This window comes from Rhinolophus ferrumequinum, chromosome 5, assembly GCF_004115265.2.
Source record: "Rhinolophus ferrumequinum isolate MPI-CBG mRhiFer1 chromosome 5, mRhiFer1_v1.p, whole genome shotgun sequence".
Classification (NCBI taxonomy): domain Eukaryota; kingdom Metazoa; phylum Chordata; class Mammalia; order Chiroptera; family Rhinolophidae; genus Rhinolophus; species Rhinolophus ferrumequinum.
The window spans coordinates 87,881,265-87,893,512 of NC_046288.1; the positions used below are offsets into that span (position 1 = coordinate 87,881,265).

General features: G+C 54.7%; 1 protein-coding gene across 4 annotated transcripts in view; it reads right to left on the bottom strand.

The window, feature by feature from the left end:
* Positions 1 to 12,248, bottom strand: part of PCGF3 (polycomb group ring finger 3) — a 46,007-nt gene that overhangs the window by 29,975 nt on the left and 3,784 nt on the right. For 3 of the 4 annotated variants that reach the window (XR_004422956.1, XM_033105254.1, XM_033105256.1), the window contains exons 2-3: positions 2,184 to 2,223; positions 1,722 to 1,855 (exon numbers count right to left, since the gene is read on the bottom strand). The gene's annotated coding sequence lies outside the window, so the exon portion shown is untranslated. Of the gene's footprint in view, positions 1 to 1,721; positions 1,856 to 2,183; positions 2,224 to 8,720; positions 8,859 to 12,248 lie in introns of all 4 variants that reach the window. The other variant, XM_033105255.1, reaches the window with a different exon arrangement.

Genomic DNA, 12,248 nt, shown 5'->3' on the forward strand with positions numbered 1-12,248 from the left:
CTCATCTCCTCAGGTTATTAGTTTCTGCACCTCCATCAGGCTACCAGGGTTCACGTGTCCTCTGTCAGGATCCAAGTTTGAGTCTCCTTTGTGAGGACCATGGGCAATGACTCTATGTAGGTGGTACATAGAGAGAAACGTGCATGCTTGTGAGTGTGGACTCAAGCACGCATGTTCCCAGCTCTGTGTAAGGGCCTGGGAGTGACTGTTTGCCCGTAGCCCCAGGTCCTGTGTGCACACACCGCTGTCCACGCTGAGGAAGCGGGGTTCTGAGAAATCTGGCTGACCCAGGGCTGGGCAGGAATGGAACAGAACCTGGAGTCACACATGGGTAGAATGGAGCATCAGGAGAAGCAGTGACAGAACGAATCAAATTATAAACCACAAAGCAACACAGAAGCCCTGAATCCACACTGAGACAGACAAAGAGAGGGACACGTGTCCTTGTGCGAGAACACTGAGCTGGGAAATGTGGAAGTGGAAAGTCACCCTCCAGGGCAGTAACTGCAGGGACATGTTATTCAGGAATGATTCGTGGGCGCCTAACGGTGGCGAGATCTTGCTGAGGAACAGAAGGTTCCGAAATCTCAGAGCACCCCCAGACATCACTTACTGAGGACCAGGTAACACCCAGGCAGAAACCAGATGGATGACAGGTGTGCCTCCTGCGGAAAGGGCACAGCTGCGTCTCACCACCAGGAAACAGCAGATAAGCCCTGAGTGAGGGAGGTCACTTTCAACCCCGTCAGGGTCATAAAAAGCAAGGAAAGACGGAGGGACAAGCAGCTGAATGCAGAGCCCGGCTGAGGGCCAGCCCAGACCAGCCTGGGAAACAGCCTTCTGCCCACTGACCTCCCACCTTCGGACACAAAAGCGGCCTGTTCCCTGGCCCAGGCTGCAGCCCAGCCCCTGCTGGGACCTTGTAATGTGGGGACTCAGCTCCCACTCCCCACACAAGAACACAGGACATGGTGAGGCCAAAAGGGAACACCAACAGAGCCACAGAGAGGGGAGTCATACCACTATATTCTCGATGGTGGCTGGTCGAGACACAAAAGCAAACATCTGCCAGTACCCCAACGAGGGATCTTCCAGCACCCCAGTCACGCTGGCAGCCGGGCGAGACACAGGAAGTAGGATCCACACGATCCGCAATCCGCCATCTGTGCTTGCTAACCCCACTTGCTAGCCGCAATCCGCAGTCCGCTTCTCTGCCAACCAACCAACCAACCAACCAACCAACCTAGCTCAGCTACGACAGTTATACCAGTGGCTAATGGCCAACTGGTTACAGCTGATGGGCATCTACTACCCGAACCAGCACCTTCCCACATGAGGCCGAGAGCCTGGAAACTGCTGTCCTGGCTTTGTCCCCACAGACCTGCATGTGGGGCCCAGAGCGGTGCCTCCTGTCCTCAGACCCATGGGGAGGGGCACTCAGGAGGTACAGAGGCCCATGTCACCAGCCCGCTGTCACCAGCCACGCGGCTGTGCGTGGAGGCCCCTGCGCAGTGCCGGACACTGGACACGGAACAGCATGTAGCATGCCCACCTGACCCGAGGAGGAAAGCAGTGGCGGGCTGTCGGTCCTGAGCCATCCGTGACGCCCCCGGCAGCAGGCCCGTGGCGCCCTTTGCCCGGCCTATCTCCCAGGGCGGAGGCCAGGGGAGCAGCGGAGACGGCGAACATGCCCCGCATGGCGGCGCACACCCGTGTCTCACCTCTAGACGCCGCCTGCCCCTGCATCAGGCACTCGGGCTCCTGTGTGGTCCTACTGGTCCTGCCCCGCTGCTCCTCTCGGCACGCTGTCCTTCACTCTGCGCCCTCCTTCCGTCCTGTGCTCTTTGTCCATTTTCTAGCACAGAAACGGCACCTGTCATTTCATGTCACTTGTGTGAGACGCACAGCCCTGTAATTAAGTTTCTAGAATTTTCAGGTGAGTCCCATGAAGCCAACAGCACAACAGAGTCAATCAAAACTATTAATCAAGAGAGAATTTGAATTTATAGGAATAACTGTGCACTAATCTGCTCTAATGCTCTCAGAAATTACATTTTAAAGAAGTTAAAAGGAGGTGGATTTTTCTGTGGCTACAATTTACTCACAAAGTGTAATTCAAGGTAAATTTCACGTGTTTATTAGCACTGAAAGAAGAGAAAAATCAAAGTTTCAGTTGTGTTTACCTGTACACGGCACCTGGAGCCCTCTGCTACATCTTGAAGCCTGTGGAGACACAAGACGGGAGGAGTCACCCTTGTGTGCCATCCAGAGCCCGTGCCCCCAGCTCAGTAAACACGGCTGTTCGCCGACTTCTTAAAACAACCAAAGAAAGACAGGAGTTAATGCGAGTGAAGAGTCAGCATCAACCAAGGAGACACAGGCAGGTCTCTGTGGCAGTTTGGTGCCACTGAGGCCCGGGGGCCGGTGAGCACAGGTGAGGAGAGAGGGGTAAGGGCAGGTGAAAGGCGAGGGCGAGGGTGAGGGGTGGGCCCGCCAGGAGGCAGCAGAAAAGGCAGTGGGGACCTGGTGGCCTGCAGCCTCTGGAAGGACCCTGCACACGTCAGGGCCCGTATGGCAAGGGCAAGGGCAAAGCTGTGCTGTGACAAGAGGTTAAACACAACCCGGGACAACGGGCCACAACGCTACTCCACCCAAGTTTACACCACAGCCAACTTACAGCATTGCTCCTCTCCAAGTTTTTCCATAACTGCATTTTTTTATTAGCTCATCTTTGAACCTCATGTGACGTTTGTGAAAAAAGGAAGAAAGGGAGGGAAGGAGGGCCTGAGAGGCACATGTGCGGCAGTCCCAGGAGAGCGAAGATGAAGGGAGAAGCAGGGCCCTCGAGCACGCTGACCAGCAGCTCACACGCCCACTGCCCCCACACGGTGGCCCCTGGGCCCCTGCAGTCTGCCTGCTGCGGCTCAGGCCTCTCACTGTATTTCATTTTACTCAGGTCGGGTGGTGGCTGGTTAGCCACTGCTGACTCGTGTGTCATGAAGGAAAGGACAGATGTCCGGGCCTGCATGCGAATGCGGAAGGCAGGCAATAAACAGCCAAGGCCATCAGCATGGCGGGGGGCGGGGGGCGGGGGGAGGACAGGGTAACCAGCGGGCTTTTCACAGACTAGATGACAGGGGAGCAATAATGGAATACTAGGAACAACGTTATGGCAGTAAAGTTGGAAATTTATGTGGAATTGATAAATTCCTAGAAAAATAACTCATCAGAATTGAGGCAAGCAGAAAGAGAAAACCCAGAATATTCTATTCGTGTAACTATTAAGGAGGCGACTCAGTCATCAGAAGTCTCGGGCCCAGTCTCAAGGGCGACTCCCGCAAACGTCCTAGGAGCCATCAAACCAACCCTCTCAGAGAGGCAAACACACAGCACTTTCCAACCCGACTCATGAAGCTAACGTAACATTCCCACCGGACCAGATGTGGAGTGGAACTCGCGAACACACCAAGCCCCCTCACGGGCCTGTATGAAAGGGGGACCGTGCCAGTCACACTCGATTTGTCCCTGGACTACAGGGGTTAACACAAAAATAAATGCACCTGGGGACAAAAGATACAAGGAGAAAAATGACAAGCTCTTCCCCAAAATGCAAAGAAATCGTTTCATAAAATTTATTATCCATTCTTGATTTTTAAAAACGTAACAAATTAAGAAGGAAATGTCTGTGACCCAAGAAGAGCCTCTACTTAACAAACACACTGCCTCGTAGCTTCATGCGGAATGTCCAGGGCAGTGTCACTCACCAGAGCCCAGCACAGACACAGCCAGCGTCACCCACAGCGGAGGGGCAGGGCAGGGCAGGGGGCACGTCTCCCACTTGGCCTCCGGAGGGGGCTTTCCCTGACTAAGGGTTACACACTCTGGTCCTAATTCATCACAATTTCCTAATTTGTACACATTTAAGTAGACTTTTAAAATGGGAAGATGAACGCTAGAAACAGAACTTTGTCCCATACTGATAGGAGCAAACACCCTGGTCCTACGTACGTCTCATGCAGCCTCCAAAGTGGGAAGTTGATCGAAGCTGACTGACCAGACGCTGTCCTCATTAAAATAAACTCTGAAGATGAATCCTAGTGGCCTGAGTAGGGCTTCCGGTGGCCGCCTGTGTCAGAGCCAGGTCCGTCCTGCCACCATCAATCAAAGCTAACCAAGGAGGTTAAATGCCACAGGCCAGCTGTGTACTGGATGCAAACAGCAGGTAATTTTTCACTGTACATGACTAGGTATGTGTATAAAAAAGTAATTTACCAATAATAAAAAATGTGAAACAAAATCATGGATCGTTTCAGACACTACCAGGCCTCGTGTTGGTTTGGCAGTCTGTCCCCTGTCCTGGACCTGGGACATGGGGCTCCTCCCCGGACTGTCACCTCAGCACCAGTGCTGTCCATCTGTACTGCCCAACGACTCATGCCACTCCCCCCGGCCGACCACTGAGTCCTGCCAGAGGCCAGCTGGCTCCTGAGAACCTAGCTGGTGACAGTTCTCTTCGTCGACTGAAAACTTTCCTGAATGCTAAGAGTGTGTGGACGTGTGTGGACAATGTAGTGTGGCTCTGTGGCAAGCTGCTTTCCATCCAGAGTTGAGCGTGCCAGGCAGGGTGGCTCCGTGACACACTATGCTCTGGGCCTCCAGGGAGCCTCCCGGTGACAACAGCCCCCATGCCTGCAGCTCAGGCTCCCCGACCTCACCCACATGCCTGTCTCTTTACAGGTTCTGCCAGGTCCCTCTGCTGAACTAACTAGCACATAAGGTACGAATGCATAGTGTACTCACCCATGCGAGCCCGTCTCTATGGCTGTAGCCTAAGGACTGGGACGTGTGTGCACACCACACACTTACTGACACGCCGTCCTCTTGGCTCTTACAACTAAGGAACCACGAGGACACTTCCCAATATGCGACTGAACAGAGCTAGCATATCACACCCAGAAAAGCTCCACTCCTGGGATGTTAGCTCTGAGCCCCATGCCGACCAAGTCCTTGTCTCCACCCCCACTGCTGGGGCTGCACTCGGTGCCCCGGGCCCACTGGCCCTGGGTCCCGGCCCTGTGGGTCGTCTATGGAGCCTGCCCGTGTCCCACCCTTCGCTTTGCCTTGGCCATGGAGAGTGACTGAGGCCTCGCCACTCCCAACACTGACACCACTTGGCAGCCCTTGCACTCGCACAGTACCAGCTCTCCAAGGGGACCCTGCCCCCTCTGCCCCGGGGTAGGGATGGCAGCATCCACACCCCTCTTCCGGTCTGCCCGGGCTCCTGAGGGCCCCACTCTGCGCAACATCCTGCTTCCAAGGGCTCTGACCTTCCAGCAGGCCCTCCTCATTCCAGAACCTTCCACACCTCCCTCTTGTGAGTGACGAGAAACCACCAGTAGCCCCTCAACAGGACCCCCCTGTGACCCTGTCACCCACCTCCCTCCCTTCTTCCATCCCCCAACTTCACAAAACTGCTCTTGACAAGACTCGTGATGAGGATGTTACCAGCATCACTAATCTCTAAGACCACGGGGCCCCCAACCCCGCTGGTCCCCCAGATCCAACTCCTGGGGGCCCTGACAGCACTCTGCCTGGCTGGAGCCTTCTCAAGGGCCCAGGGGCACTTGTGCCACCTGGAGGCCCTGCCTCCCTGTGCACTCACCTCAGACACCCCCAAGCCAGGCACCTCGGCCACGTCTGTGGAGCCACTCCGCTGTCTGGGACACCCCCATTTAGTGGGCACCCCCCCACCCCAAATCACCCACTGCTGTCGTTTATGTGCATGCACTGGGTTTGTTTTGTAGCATAAAAGTAGCACAGACATTTATCAAACACGATTTGGACAGTAAAGGAGCACAGCAAGGTACGAATGCATAGTGTACTCACCCATGCGAGCCCGTCTCTATGGCTGTAGCCTAAGGACTGGGACGTGTGTGCACACCACACACTTACTGACACGCCGTCCTCTTGGCTCTTACAACTAATGAACCACGAGGACACTTCCCAACGTCACACACAACAACCAGGCTCCATAGCACGGCCACCACTGTCTGTGTTACATCCTTACCCAGAGGCAAGCACATGGGCCGGCTGACCAGCGGGCCTCTGCTGGAACCACCCTCCTTGGGGACAGTCCCACCTGCAGCCTGGACCCTGCTAAGTGCATTGCCCCCCCCCCCCCCCCCCGCCACCCCCAGAGGAAAGCTAGCCCACACCTACAGGTCGTACTTTCTTTTGTTAACTATGTCTTACAAGAATTTTAACTATTTTTGAATTAGTTTCACAAAGTTGCATTTCCTTAGAAAATGCTTCATCAAATTTGTTGGCAAGAATTGTTCCCAGTGTTGGGTAACTTTTATTAAAGAGGTTAACTGAGGACATATGACAAATAAATGCACACCTTTTATGAGGACCACATGGTAAGCTACGGCATCCTCCTGGGAAGCCGCCACCACAATCGAGATGAGGCCCCCAGGGCCCCATCTGCCCCAGCCAGCAGGGAGCGGCCCACTGGGGACAGCGCGTAGATGGGGTGCCACGCACGGCTCCTGTCACCTGCGCAGGTGGGAGGCTGGCCCATGTCGTCACGTGTGGGGACAGCTCGTTCTTTTTAATCTGAGCAGCGTCCACTGTGACTGTGCTGCCCCCTCACCAGCAGATGGACATCGAGTTGTGACCTTTGGGGCATTAGGAAAACCGGCCACGTCTCTGTGTGGACAACATGCACAGGTTGGTTGTACAACATGAGGTTGTACAACTTTTTAAGAAACCGCCAAGCTGCTCCCGACCCCGGGCTGCAACCGGTTCGCACTGGCCCCAGGACCATTCTTCCCGCCCTCCTTCCTCCCACGCCACCCTTGCCCCAAGCCGGTCCCCTCGCCCCGTAAGGGCACACGCTCCATCCTGTTCACCAGTGGGACCCGGCACACAGCGGGACTCCACAGACACAAGGTGAGCACACGCGGCCTGGAAGGATGGACCCGCCGGGCTCGGCACGCTGGCCAAACAGCACGGTCGTCACAACCGCATCGAGACAGCAGACCCATGTCGTGCATGTTCCTGGCCGGGACACTGAAATCAGGTCAACACGACAAGAAAAAAACAAACTTTAGGTTTATTCCTGTATGGTTACATGTCACCATGGAAGCTTTTAAAATTAACAGCGATAAGATACTGTAAAAATACTTAGAATTTAGATTCTCAAAAGGGTTCACGACTCAGGACAGGCTCCACGTCCCCTACTTAGGCCGCACCCAGGGCCGCCTGCTCTTGGCGCTGAGGGTGGGGGACACCCGACCTCCCCTCCGCCAGCGCCAGGCGTCCGAGGGGTACAGGGCACAGTGCACAGCAACGCCCCCGAGGGCCCACGGGCCACGCCTCCTGCGACAGGGCGGGGCGGCGGCCACCTCCGCGGGCTCACTGCGTCTTCGCTCCGGTGAGTTCTCGCGGAAAGACGTGTGTGTGGCAACTGCGTGCGTGAGACACAGTCACCGCGGGGACGGCGGCCACGTGCGTGAGGTCTACGCTACCCGCGCGACGCCGCGGGCCGAGCTCGTGGCCCAGCGCACACGCTGCCACGCGTCACGGGCACGTTTCCTACGCACGTTCCTCCCGCTCTGCGCGCGGAGCCCGCGGTCAGGCACCCACTGTGCACGCGCCACGTGCGTGTCCGCGTCGCAAGGTCCCACCTGGATTAAACCCACGCCGGCTCCTTGCTCACTCGGGACAACAGCCCGCGTGCATGGTGCCACCCGTCAGGAATCAGGGCAACTGTGCCCCAACACCTGCCCCGCTCCGATGGCCAACGAGGCCCCGACCGATCCCTGTGCAGCGGCCGGTGGACCCCCCACATAGTTCCAGAACATTCCAGGGCCCTGCTGCCTCGCGGCCCTCGCCCCACGGTGCTCTCTCGGCTGGGACGTCCTTTCAGAGGGCCTTTCCTCAAACGTCCGACGCCTAAGACCCCCTTTGTTTAAGGTCATGTGCGCACGCGCACGGGGACTATGCTCTCACCCGTGAGCTCGCCATTCACTTACCTACTTACTCTCCTCTGCTCACCTACGATGTCAGCAATGGGACTGGCCACATTCAAAATGCAACAGAAGGGCTCTATGATGAAGTTGACAAAATCTTCCCAAAGAGTAGAAAAGGATAGGAAACTTGAGCTAAAGGATACAACGTCCAACTAACAGGTGTTAGAAAACGCAAACAGCTGAAACGCGCTTTCCAACACCCTTTAACAGTGTCTCAGGCCAGGTATCAGCACGTGGATGCTCACTATATCCTTCTCTTCACTGGTTTGGAGGCAATACTCCAAAATCTGGAAAAATTATTCGAGCATTTCCCTGGCTGGAGGAATCACCGGACGGCAAGGACCCCACTGACGAGCACAGAGAGAACGCCCCCTTCGAACCAGAGTCGCAAAACATCAGGATATAAGAAAGGACCCTAAAGGCTCCGGGGGGAACAAAGGTCCCCATGTCGGATGGGAATCGGACTTTTCATCAACAAAACTGAATTCAACAAGTCAAAGTAGCAAGTCTTTCAAATTTCTAAGGAAAAGTGCCTTTTACGTAGAATTCCACATCCAGCCAAAGTATTAACCAAGTATGAATGGAAGCCAGAGCATTTTCAGGCCTCACAAAATGTGCTTACTCGTTCACAAACTGCCTCCTGAGCACATTTCATGTGGCTGTGTGCTCATGTTATGACAGACTGACCTGCTGCTCAGACCTCCCGTGACCACTGGTGGCGAGACACGGCAACTCATCAGGAGGGATGAGCCGGCTGAAGAAAGCACATCAGGGAGCACAGGAGGATGGGTGGGGGCACGAGGACGGCACAGGCTCAACAGGACCCTTGAGAATTTGGAACATGAGACAGTAACGTCAGGCAATGTCAGGAAGAAGGGAAGGGGAAATTCAGAATTCAGTTGTGTAACAGACAACACTTACACAATCACACTGGTCTTCAACTCTCATATTCAACCTCTGGAGAAGCATGAAAAACACACAGTAAAAGGGGCTATTGGACCCCAGGTTTCTACTGGCAGGGGGCCAGCTACAGACATATGCCCCTTCGTGAAAAAGGTTGACTCAGGGTGCAACCCAGAACCAGTGGAGTCACCCTGCGCTTGGAACGCGCTGGATTTCAGAGCTGCACTGGACCTGTGGCTTCCCTCCCCGTTCCCTTTTGGTGACAGAACAGTGGCACCTGCTGTCCCCTGCCTGTGCTGCTGTGCTGGGGAGCTGGACAGGCAACCTGTCTCTAGGTTCACAGGTGCCCAAGAGTGACTCTCACGGCACATAACCACCCAGGGGAAGAGAGGCTGGACTCTGGACTCTGATGTGGTTCAGGTGACATTTGGGACTTTGAACTGATGCTACGGAGAGACGACACCCTGGGGAACCTCAGAAGGGGGGCCTGCGTGTTGGGGGGATATGCCAGAAGGCAGGAGTCTGAGATGGCCCCATGATTCTGGGCCCTGGTGCACGCACACCTCCTCCACCCGTGTTAACCTGGCCACTGCTGTAAAGGGGCTTCTGAAGATGTAACTGAGGTCCCAAGACAGCGGACCTTACAACACGGTGAGTAGCTGGTGGCACGACCAAATCACATGGTCTTTCAAAGCAGAGTTTTCTCTTGCCGGCGGCAGAAAAGTAGGTCTGAGGGATGAGTCCTGCTGGCCTGGCAGAAAGCATCCTGCTAGGACAACTGCCCACGGCCCAGGGGCAAAGAACCAAGTGCAGTCGCCTGACAGCTGGTCTACTGAAACCGGTGAGCTCGGAAGAGGACCGACATCCCAGACAAGAGCCGCAGCTCGGCGGACACGCCCCTTCAGCTTCTGAGGCCTTGAGCAGAGAAGCCAGCCACGTTGTGCTGGCCTTCTGACCCCGGAACTGTGACTGATGAGTGGGTGTGCTTTTAAGCCACCAAGTCTGTGGCAATTTGATAGGCAGCAATAGAAAACAAATACAGTCGTATTCCGAGGAATGGCAGTCATAGCAGAAGAAAGAGCAAGTTTCCCAGCCACGGAGAACAGAGTGGCCACTGACTCTGGAAACACTTTCATTAGACAACTAATCTCCCAATTCTAGACACAAGAGGCAGGTTGATAAACTAGTGGCAGAAGCTGGAGCCCCTTGGTCGCCCCTTGGAACTGAATTGTTCCAAAAGTCATGTGTTCAAGCCCTCTCCGCCATCTCCAAATGCGGGGCCTGTGGGAGGTGATCAGGTGTAGATTCCTGAGGGTGGGGCCCAGGGACAGGATCAGTGCCCTTGTCAGTGGAGACAGGACAGCTTACTCCCTCCCAATCACCCCTCCCCGTGAGGACACAGGGAGAAGGCTGCCGTCTGCAGGCTGGGAAGCGGGTCCTCCAGGAACCACCCCAACCGGCACCCTGGTCTTGGACTTCAGCCTCCAAGAGTGTGAGACACAAATCCCTGCTGTTGAATCCACCCATCTATGCCATTCGCTGTGGCAGCCGAGCCACCGGAAACAACCCCCTCCTGCCTTCTGATGTCCACCTCCTGCACCGGGCTGCCTTCAATGAAAGGCCAGGGAGTGTGAGCTGCCTCTAGCTGCTCCCATCTCTATGGGAAGAAAGGCAGTTACTTTATTTGACAGCAGAAATATTTCCATTAACCATTTCAAACACTGTGTACCCACCAAACCTTTTATGAAAGCATCAAAGCTGACTGGCGTGGGTCTCACCCCTGCGTGTGCCTGTGAGAAACCATGAAATGGCCCGCGACACCCCCGCATCAGAAACGGAAGAGAGGGCCCAATGGCTTTGCCATCTTGCGAGAAAAAGGGTAACTCTCCAGGCACGACTCCCCTGGGTGCCTGTGCTGGACTCCCGGTCTCTCCTGACCGTCTTTGCTCCCTGGCAGATGCCATCCAGCCCACAGGGCCCTGGAAACCTGGGCTCCAGAGGTGTGACCAGCAGCACTGACCCAAGTAACGCCAAAACCCGACAGCAAAACCCTGGAAGCACTCAACACCTCCTCTAAAGCGCTCTCCCAAACCCTGAGCGTGGGCCAGCCTCTCTCTCTCTGCCTTCCGTCAGAGGACGACACCAGGACACAGACACAGGTAGAAGACACTGTACATGAAGAATCAGAAATGTCCAGACAGGTGGGCTAGAAAAGTCAACGCTGTGGGGACAAGTGGGGAACTGGAAATGAAAAGACACTGAAAGACATGTCCCCCAGTGCCACGCTAGGAACCCACCTGTGTCTGGTAAAGGAAAAACATTCCTGAGACAACTGGGCAGTTTTGAAAATGGACAGGATATTAGCTAATATGTGAAATAAGTACCCACGCTCAGGTGTGACAGTAACACTGCAGCTGTATGGAGACCATCCTATTCCTATGTCCTGTGTGCTCTGAATGGTCTAAGGAATGAGGCAAGTTGTCTGCAGCTACTTCGAGATGATTCAACAACAAACACGTATTGAGAAAAAGAGATGAAGCAAATAAGGTGAAACAAATAATTACTGGATGCGGGTGGGGGTACATGGGTGCTCAGTGTACAATTCCTTCCATTTTTTCTCCACTGTGTTTGTTTCCCAAAAACACCTGGGTAAAATAAAATGGAATCCCTTGAAATAGGAAGAGGAAAGTCGAGCCCTTCTCTGCTGCTCATGTCCTAGCTGTACTGTGTCTCCTCGTCAGGCAAACGGGGTGCCCAGCGCCGTCCTCGGAAGCTCTGAGGACTGAGTTAACAGACACGGTGCCTTCGGAACAGGCCAGCAAAGGCCTCAATAAGACCACTTCCCGTTGTTGTTTGCTGAGCACCTACGCGGCCAGGCCCAGCTGAGGGTCAGGAGCTGCAGAGCTGGGGTCCCACAGGACCCACGGCTGAGCGGGGGCTTCCAGCTCTGCGGACAGCTTCCTACTGTTTGCATGTTTCTTGCTAAACAGCTGAGATCTGCTGTTAATGGAGCAAAGTCCAACAGATATTGACATATTTGCAAAAACGTCCAATTAAGCTCCACTCTCTAAATTCACCAAGATATCAGACGTTCTCTTCAAAAGCACAGTGAAGCTCACAATCGGTTGTCAAGAACTAGATTTTCTAGTGAGTGTCAGTTCTCATCAGTGAAGTTTCGCTTAATTCAATGTGCAATCCTGAAAAGGCACCTGGACGATGCTCACAGTTTAACCCTCTCCTCACACGTTTAGTGTGTCAGTCCTGTTCTGTCCTCTTGTCCTTCATGTAATCCAGTTCTGTAGGGAGAAACTT